The sequence below is a fragment of the Petaurus breviceps genome, unplaced genomic scaffold, assembly GCF_028583685.1.
Source record: "Petaurus breviceps papuanus isolate PSGF00001 unplaced genomic scaffold, PetGlider_PUasm1.0 90683, whole genome shotgun sequence".
Taxonomy (NCBI): Eukaryota; Metazoa; Chordata; class Mammalia; order Diprotodontia; family Petauridae; genus Petaurus; species Petaurus breviceps.
The window spans coordinates 4687922-4698625 of NW_027187308.1; positions in this window are offsets into that span (position 1 = coordinate 4687922).

The window sequence follows — 10704 nt, forward strand, 5'->3', positions numbered from 1 at the left end:
GATCAAAGGAAGAGTAATCCAAGTGCAGGGAATGGCATTAGCAAATGCACCAGGAATAACAAGAAATAAGAATGCACAAGACACAGTCACGTAATGATTGGAGGCTAAGTCACCTAGAGAAAAAGTTTTATATGAACTATAATGAGAGATAAGGATGGAAAAGTTGGGCAGGGGCTAAATTGTTGAAGATTCCTTTTCCTTTTTTTCCCCTTTTTTGTGGTTTGGAAATCTGTTCTTATTCTGGTAGCCAGTCTTGGTTTCTTTTATTTCTGGCATGCTGGAACATTTTGCATGCCATTTTGTTGGTTAGATTCCATCCCCAAGGTTGACAGATCTCTCTGTTTCTCTATGCCAACCTGGGCTAAAAATATGACTCACTGTGATTTTTTTTAATTCCCCCATCTGGAATTAGTCTGATATGTTATCTAGTTTTTGTTTTGTTTTGTTTGTTTGTTTGTTTTGTGGAAGAGCATCTATTTACTTCTTTCTGTTACTTCACCATGCTGAGTTTACTCCAAGACTCCAGTCAGAAAGCTTTTAAGATTACTTAGGGCAGGGGTGAAGAACCTGCAGCCCCCCAGGCTACAGGTGGCCCTCCAGGTCATCAATTGTTGAAGATTTTTAATGGCAAATTAAGTAACTTGAACTCTATGTGCTAGGCAATGGGTAAAAACTGTTTATAATTAATATATCTATAAGTTGTATGCAAATATGTGCTTCAATTTATTCAATTAAGCAGGTTAATTATGCCTCTCTTGAAATTATGAAACCATTCTAAGACATCTCTAGCTGGATATTCTCCAAGAACAACAGATTCAGTAAGAATAAAAAAAATGCCTCAAAATCCTGCTCCTTTTGACTTCACTGTCAACATTATCATGGTTATCATTGTCAACACTATTCACCCAGGTTCCATGTTCAAAACCTTCAATCTGAAATTCTTTTCTCTCCTTCATTTCTCACATCCTACCATTGCACCTCCATATTATCTTAGTCCATATCCTACTCTTTCTTTCCATTAGCCCAACCTAATACCACTTAGATGTACTGACTCTCAGAAAGCTCTTCTACCTCTTTTCTCTATAGCTCCAATCCATCTTTTACATTCATCTACCTTATGAGTACATCTGGTCATTCCACTCTTCCCATGACCCCATACTGCTTCCTGAGGAATGTTCATACTGCATAACCCAGCATTCAAGCATATCCTTCCAACCTCATCTCATACTACTTCCCGTCCACATATTCTTATACTCTAGCCATACTGGACAATCTTCAAACACACCCTTACTTTCTGAACTCCTTTCCTTTGCTAATGCAGTTTTCTACACTTGAAATATTTTGTCTGGTTCTCTATCTGTTTAGCTTCTGTAAAAAAAGAGTTAACTTAAATAATAATTCCTCCAAGGAAGTCTTTACTTATTTCCACTCCCATTCATAAACAACTGGGTTAGTAATGACCATTCCCAAACTCAGATCTCAGTATTTTCTTTGCCCTTCTCATGCATTGATGTGACTTTGTATCATTAATCTGTTCGTGGGGCATATCTACCTATTAGAATATGTGAGCAGAGACTAGGTCTTATCAACATTTTCAGTCTCCCCAGAACCTACTAGAGTTAACTGTACATAGCAAGTTCTTGAGTAGTGTTTATTGAATTGTTGAATTAGCAAGCCCTTGCTTCATAGGTAAAACAGCAGGGAACCCAGTCCTACTACTTTCCAAGTTATCCCAAATTATTAATTAGCAGAATTCAAATTAACGAGGTTTTAATTTTTATTGGCAAAAAGTAGATTTTTTCTCTCACTTGACAACCCTACAGTAAGAAAAAAAGAGGCAATCTTTTGAATGAATCATTAACTTGAAGAATTCCTAGGGCAAAACTACATAGAACACCTATGAAGTTCACTTTGTCCTCATAAAAGTACATTTTCAATAAAGTATCCTGGTGAGAATAAACCTTCTCCCACTGATTGTTCTCTATTGTCTGTGAGAGACTTTTCACAGAAACACACTGAGTATAAATCTGGATGTGTATAAGGGCTCAGCCAGCACTCAGCTCTGAGCATATTTAAATTAGTCAACTGCTTACTTTCAAAAGCACTCTTGGGGGAGTGCTCAACTCCTGATACATTTGGGTTGAGTAATAATCAGCAGCTAGCCTTCCTCTAGTCAAAAGCTTTTTTTTCTTTTTCACATGGGCACAAAATTGAAATTTGTAGAAGTGACATTCTCAAATTTCTGCAAATGTCTCAACAGACTTCCATCTTCAACTGACTTCTGGAAGTCTAAATGTGGAGAAGCTGTGCCTTGCATTTTAACCACATTGCTACCTGAAAGCAACAAATTGCAACATTCTGAAAGCAAAATAATGGTAGTTTCCAAATGAACAAGAGCCTCTTTGTTCTGAAATAAACACTGCCCTTTGGAAAGCAATGGGTAAGGAAAGAAGAGACCATACCTGGAAGTGGGATGATCATAAGAAATAACATTGGTTGAAATGTGCTTCAGTGACATTTTCTAGACATTAGGTTTCATAAGATGTTCTTTTCAAAAATTTCTGTGGGCTTCTGTAATTCTTTTTATTGCTTCTTTCCTCCCTTCTGTCCTCTGTTAGTGAATAAATTGAATGAGGCACTTGCTATGAGACAAGGGCTAAACATTTTATTTTTGCCCTCTCAGATAAAGAAGAAATCACTCTTTTGTGCATCCAAGATCAATAACCTCCCCTCCCAAGATTTTTTCTGCTTATCAGCGTTTTTCTATCCCCTACCCCCTGAAAAAATTTCTAACTGGACACATCCCTGGATGTAATCACAAAATTATATTATGTCCCTATATCAGGGGTTGGTAAACCCCAGTTGGCATATGGACGAAATTCAGAACTGCCTGCTTTTGTAATTCCTTGAGCTAAGAATATTTTTACAATTTTAATGAGTTTATTTTTTTTAATGTAAAACCATTCTGAGCTACATGGCAATACAAAAATAGACTATGGTTAGGGGCGGAGTCAAGATGGCGGAGTAGAAGCAGAAACTCCCTGCTGCTCCTGCTTCCACCTTCCCCAATCCATGTAAATAGGGTACTCCAAACAAATTTTAGAGCTGCAGAACCCACAAAATGACACAGAGAAGCTAACCTCTCACTGAGGATAGCCTGGCAGGCCGGCAGGATTCGGCCAGTGCAGCAATCTGGGAGCCGAGCCCAGCCCCACACCGAGGCTGACCAGCAGCCAGCCTGAGGGACTCCAGATCACCAGCAGCTGTGGCTGTTTCCAGATTTATCAACACACAGATGCGAAGGACAAAGTGAAAGATCAGTGCAGTCTGGACTTTGGGACCCAGTAAGTGGGAGTGCATGGCTTTTGCCCCCGGGGCAAAAAGCCACTGAAATGCTGGCAGAGCCAGCCAGTGCCATGTGGCAGCTTCAGCTCCTCGCCTGCTGAGTGTAGGGGGACCAAGCACCAGTCTGGGGGATAATAGCTCTTGCTTTAACCTTCTTGGATCTGGATTGCAGTCTAGGGTGGAGGTCCTAGGGTGTGTGTCCAGCTTGCCATAGCCTGTGGAGACCTAAGAGAGGGCACCTATCAAATACCTCTGGCAGCTGAGAAAACCCCAGGGTTTGGAAAGAAAGCTCCCCTGTCTGGTGGCAGAGTCCTACTGTGGCAAAAAGCCCAGGGGTCAAGTGACTGAGGGGCAATATGACCAGGCAAAGGAAACAAAGCACACAGAAGATTCCAACATTAGACTTCTATTTGGGGGACTAAAAGTAGAATAGCATGGAACAGGAGGAAGACAGTGAAGTCAGAACTTCTGCACCAAAAGTTTCAAAGGAAAACACAAGCTGGTTACAGGCCATAGAGGACCTTAAGAAGGAGATAAGAGAAGTGGAGGAAAAATTGGGAAGAGAAATGATAACAATGCAAGAAAATTACAAAATGACAGTCAACAGCCTGACTGAGGAAAATACCACTTTAATGGCAAAAGAGGCTCAAAAAGGCAATGAGGAGAAGAATGCCTTAAAAGGCTGAATTTGCCAGATGGAAAAAGAATCTCAAAAGCTCAATGAGTAGAATCATTGCTTCAGAATTAGATTGGAGCAAATGGAAGCTAATGACTTTATGAGAAATTAAGATTCTGTTAAACAGATCCAAACAAATGAAAGAATAGAAGACAATGTGAAATATCTCATGGGAAAAATGACTGACCTGGAAAACAGATCCACAAGAGATAATTTAAAAATTATTGGACTGCCAGAAAGCCATGATCAAAGTAAGAACCTAGAAATCATCCTACAGGAAGTTCTCAAAGAAAATTTTCCTGATGTTTTAAAACCAGTGGGCCAAATAGAAGTTGAAAGAATCCAACGATCACCTCCTGAAAAGGATCCCAAAAAGAAAACTCCTAGGAATATTATAGCCAGGTTCCAGAATTCCCACATTAAGTAGAGAATATTACAAGCAGCCAGGAAGAAAAAAAATTTGAATATTGTGGAAACACATTTAGGATAGCCCAGGATCTGGCAGCTTCTACACTGAGTGATTGAAGGACTTGGAATATTAAAACCAAGAGTCACCTACCCAGCAAAACTGAGTATCATGTTTCAGGGGAAAATATGGTCATGCAGTGGAATAGAGGACTTTCAAGCATTCTTGCTGAAAAAACCAGAGTTGAATAGGAAATTTGGTGTTCAGATTCAAGAAGCAAGAGAAGCATGAGAAGGTAAACAGGGAAAAGAAACCATAAGGAACTTATCAAAGTTGAACTATTAACATTCCTACATGGAAAAACAATAATTGTAACTTATGAAACTTTTCTCAGTAGTTGAAGGGAATAGAAATATATATATACATATATATATATATATGTATATATATATATATATATATATACACACACACACATACATATATGGCTATATAGGAGGGTATATGGGCATATGAATACATATGTGTGTATATATGTCTACAGGTATACATAGACGGAGGGCACAGGACCAATTTAACAGGAAGGGATGATACTTAAGAGGTGAAATTAAGAGGTGAGAGAGGAATATAATGAGAGGAGATGGGGAGAGACAGAATGGGGTAAACTATCTCATATAGAAGAGGCAAGGGAAAATGGTTACAATGGAGGGGAAGAATAGGAAGGAAAATGGAAAGGGTCAACTTTATTCCCATTGAATTTGGCTTGAGGAGGGAATTAAATACATACTAAATAGGGTATCTCACCCTCCAGGAGAGTAGGGGGGGAAGGGGATGAGAGGGGAGATGATGGAAGGGAGGGCAGGCTGGAGGGGAGGGAAGCTGGAAGCACCCACTTTTGAAAATGGATAGGATCAAAGCAGAGAATAGAATAAGTGGGAGGTGGGATAGGAGGGAAGGAAATATAGTCAGTCTTTTACAATATGTCTACTATGTTATTGTTTTGCATTAGCCACACATGTACAACCTATACTGAACTGCTTATCTTCCCAGTAAGCATGGGTGACAAGGGAGCAAGGGAAAGAACCTGAAATTCAAAGTTTTAAAACCAAATATTAAAATATATATATATATACTATTATTAATATTATTTTACATGTAATTGAGAAATAAGGTATAAAGGCACTGGGGCATAGAGATCCACTGAAAAAGTCGAAAGGGGTATGGGAGAAAATACGGGAGAGAATAGATTGGAGGAGGGGATGTATTGTGGGACTGCTATTTGGGCGCAGTGGGTAGGGGAAAAACAGGGAGAAAATTTGTAACTCAAAATCTGGTGGAAATGAATGATGTAAATAAGAAGTTAATAAAGCATTTGGAAAAAATAAAAATAGACTATGGTTGGATTTGGCCCTCAGAACATAGTGGCTGACCCCAGCTGTACATGTATAGATATAATAATGATATATTAGAATCATTTCAACATTAGCTTTTATATTTAGAAGGTAAGTATCATAACTGGTCTTTAGTAAGATCTACCTCCTCATACTTCAAGGAAGTATGATGCTCTCAAATTTTCAATGACCTACTGAAATAGGACCATCAATTTATGATATATGTATAAAGGACAATAAACCTTTAGCAATGAAGTATGGCCAATATCCTTACATCCGCATTTTCAATTATTTCATTCCTTAAACCTACAACCTGAGGCAGAGAAGCATCCCTAGAAAATAGAGACCAAGCCATGGAATAATTTGGTAATTCATGTCCTGGCACATGATTTGTACTGATTAGTGATACTTCACTGTATCTAGACCTACCCAAACTCAGCCACTTTCTTTCATCCTGGTCATTTCCAGTCTGTCCACCCTTTCCTTTCCACCTCTTGTCCTGGGAGCTATAATCGAACTGACAATGCCATTGCTTCTTAGAGGAGGTCAGCCAAATGCAGCCTTGTTCCACTCACAATGTCTATGACTTCCAGAACCAAAATATACTTCCCTGTCTTTATTGTTAGCTCCTTAAAGCCATATAATGCCTCACTTTTATTTTTGTACCCCTGACATGTAGAACAAGCCCTGGCAGAGTTTTTAAAGGTTATTCTTCCCATTAATTTATTCATTTAAATGATAGTAACTACCCACAGTTTCATCTTTAGGTAGCCCTTGTATTACTACTGGCTATATAATGTTTCATGAGGCAGACAGTAGGAAAAAAGGAAAGTTCCCCCATTAGCCAGTGTTAAAAACACCTAAGATTTTTAATATACATATATATATATTATATAAATATACATATATATATTATATAAATAACCTACAAACCATCTCCCTGAAACTCCCAGGCTTCTACATCACTGCTACTTCTTCCACTCTCCAAGGTTGCCCAAATATCTCTTCTCTTCAGAGCACATGCAGAGAAAGAAAGAATGTTTAGTCCACAGTGCAATTTCCTGCAGGTTTCTTAAACCCAAGTCTACTAATTTCAGAGATGTCTCCCTATGCATTTTTCCTTGCTGGCTCTCATCTTCAGAGTTTGTCATTAAGTGAAATTCAGTGGACTGGAGAAAATACGTTAGGAAAAATTTTCCAGAAGACCTAGGTTTGGCAGGGGTGGGGGAGAGGCAGGGACTAAGAGATCACCTAATTCCAGGGATTCTTAGCCTAGAAACTGAGAACCAATTTTTAAAAATATTTTGATAACTTTATTTTTGTATAATCAGATTCCTTTATCTTATTTATCTTGTTTTTTTTAATTTAAAAATATTGTTGAGAGAAATCCAAAGCCTTCACTAGACTGACAAAGACAACTCTGACAAAGAAAAAAGTAAGAACCCTTAATCTAGTACAATGGTCTTAAAACAGAAATTGTAGGTTTAAGGTTATACTACTACTATATTTGTTACTTTTCACATAGGTTTAATAATGGGATTACATATTTATCTGAGCAAAAACAGGAATAATTACATAATAAACTTATAGAGGCTATCAGTAGCCTGATAATGTAATTCAAAGGATTGGGGATTCAATTCAATTTAAATTAACAAGCATTTATCAAACACTTACTATGGTTACTGGTTATACAAAGGCAAAAATCAAGAGTCTTGTCATTAATGAGCTTATATCTTGCTGAGGAGATGCAACATGCACATAAGTAAGTAAAAACAAAGTATTATATACAAAATAATTTAAGATGAAATTACCAACAGCTGGAGACACTAGTCATGGTCCCATTCAGAAGACAGCGCCTGAGTGGTCCTAGCGCATTCTGGACATGGAGGAACCGCTGGTACAAAGGAAACAATGTTAGAGACAACAGAAGAGTTTGACTAAAACATAAGGATCCTATGAAAAGGAATAATATAAAATAAGCCTGGGAAGATAGGGGAAAGCCAGATTATGGAGGGTTTTGATGGTAGGCTCCATATTTAGGATTTTCTTCTAAAGGAAGCTACTGCAGACTTTCAAGTAAGGTCATGTCACTATTTTGAAGTGTTACCAAAGCTAACAAAGGAAAATTTGGAAGCTGCACAGAGATTTGCTTTAAGAGGGGCAATATTGGACTATAAAGACCAATATGGAGGCTATTGCAAGGATATGGATACCAATATGGAATCTAGGCAAAAGAAATAAATAAGAACCTGAATTGGAATTGGTTGTTTGAATGGAAAGAAAAAGTGGCTCTAAGAGGCGTGATGGTAGAATCAAAAAGATTCAGCAATTGATATGCTATGATAAGGTTGAGAAATAATCAAAGATGACAATTACACTGCGGCTGTTACTAGGCTGTTACTTGTAAGTTACTAGAAGGATGGTGGTGTCACTGGAAGGAATAGAGAAAATGGAGATGAATTTGGGGAAAATATAATAAATTGTGTTTTGGACATGTGGAGTTTGAAATCCATGAATACACATAGAAAATATAGGATCATGGACCTAGATCTTGAAAAAAACCTCAGACGTCCACACCCTCTCCCATTTTACAAGGCTAAGTGAAGCTAAATGACTTATCTGAAAAGTACATTTGGTAGGAAGTGGTCAAGGAAGGATTTCAACCTGTATTATCAGACTGCAGAGGCAAAGCTCTTTCCATTGAACCTTGTTCCCTCTGTAGTCTTCAAGTAGTTGTGGGCACGTTGGCCTGGAGATCGAGAGAGAGACTATGGCTTAATATGGAGATTTGAAAGTCATCAACGTAGAGAAAAATGATATCACCAGGGAATATCATTTATGAAGACAGACCTCAAGGATTCTTACCCTGGAGTCTGTGATCATTTTTATTTTTAATAATTGGATTTTAGTATCATTGGTTTCCTTGGTATTTGCTTTTTATTTCAATATACTTTATTTTATAAAAATTTATTCTGAGAAGGGGTTCATTTACTGTCCTAGACTTCCATAGGGGTCCATGACAAAAAAAAGGTTAAAAACATGTGGTATAGAGAGAAAGGAGAAGTCCCAAGATAGAGCTGAGTGAACAGAAAAGTGACACCATCCTCACTTCCTTGTGTCAAGAAAGGAATGAATATGATCATTCTAAAGAGATAATAGTCTACTTCCTTAAAAAAATCCCAGAGATCTTATAACTTCTTTCAGAGATGAATTCCTTCACTCCCTACCTTTATAATTAACAAGTTGTTCAAGCTACAAAGAGTCAAAATTAGCTATGTAAAAGGTAACAGCTTCCTTAGGAGGTGGTAGCAGGGTGGCCTTCCTTCAAAGTCTTCAAACAGAAGCTGGAGGACCACTTATCACACATGCTAGAGTATGAATTCCTGTTATGTATGGGTTGGCCTAGAGCAAAGCTTTAGAACCTGTGGCCTTGAGGCCAGATGTGGCTAGAGGTTGCTAAGGTCCCTTCCAAATTAAATTCAGTGATTCTGTGCTTCTAACCTAAATAATTCCTCTTGTAGCTCATGCCTCCTTTCTCTTGTTCTACCTTAAGAATAAAGGAATAGCATCTGCTCATTACTCCCCATGCAAAAGCCTTTCAAATACATGACAAGGGTTACTCAAATTCCCCTTAGCCTTTGCTCCTTCAGGATAAATCACCCCAATCTTTTCATCTTTCTATAAAGATAAATTTCTTTTTATTCATTTACAGCACTTTGGGAAGAAAAAAAGGCATATGTGAATATACTTTCTGACTACAAAGTAGCCTATTATTTCTCCAAATTTGAAAACCTAGTTAAACAGAGTATATAGTAAAGAACTTGGGTGAATTCCCCCAAGCCGCTATAAAAATTTCAGTAGTGTTTTTCTTTTTAAAACTGGTAATTTCTGAAAATGATAAGGATTCTACAGATTCCAATTCTGCTGAAATCAATTATGAAAATTACTGATTAAGACTCATGAAACATATAAGTCAGTCAATCAGTCAACCAACATTTATTAAGCTCTTATTATATACTAAACACTGTGATAAGGACAGGAGATATAAAGAAAGGGAAAGACAGTCCCTGTCCTCAAAAAATTAATATTCTAATGGTGGATACAGTATGCAGATAACTAGATAAATATAAGCTGCATATGGTAGTAGCTAGAAGGCAATGAACTATCTTAAATTCAGTCCTTGAAGTATCATCTTAAATCCAAGGATGAATGATTTTGGAAAATGTCTCTAGTTGCAGCTAGATGTTGCAGCAGGTTGAGCGCTGGGACTGGAGTCAGGAATAGATAAATTCAAATCTGGCTGTGGAAATTTACTTTTATTTTTATATAAATAAATAAAAGTATTTATGATCTTGAACAAGTCACTTAACCTCTGCCTGCCTCAGTTTCTTTAAGTTCAAAATAGGGATAATAATAGATATAAGAATACTCCTAGGGCTTTAGGGTATATCAATTGTGATAAAATTTATAAAGTGCTCTTGCATAGTGCCTACCCCATAGTAGCTGCTTAATAAATGCTTTCATTCTTCCTTATCTAATAAAAATCCTCTCGAGATTCTGATAAAATTATTTGCACAAGGCTAAACAAGTTGTTAATGACAAAGTAGGGACTAGAACTCAAATCTTCTGACTAGTTTTGGTCTTCTTTCCATTATATCACATGCCTCAAGAGGTCAGGTTTGTGTTAAGAAAAAAAAAAATGGTATATGACAAAAAGTACCCAAGCTCAGTAAGATCCAAATAGTATTCAAATCAAATTTTCTAATCAAATTAGTCCTCCTCAATATCCATAGCTTCCAAAGCTAAGAATAAGCCATCCAGGTTCCCATTCCCATATCTATGATCTTTCAAAAATCTTTAAGCTTTCCAATTAATCTATCTGAGCC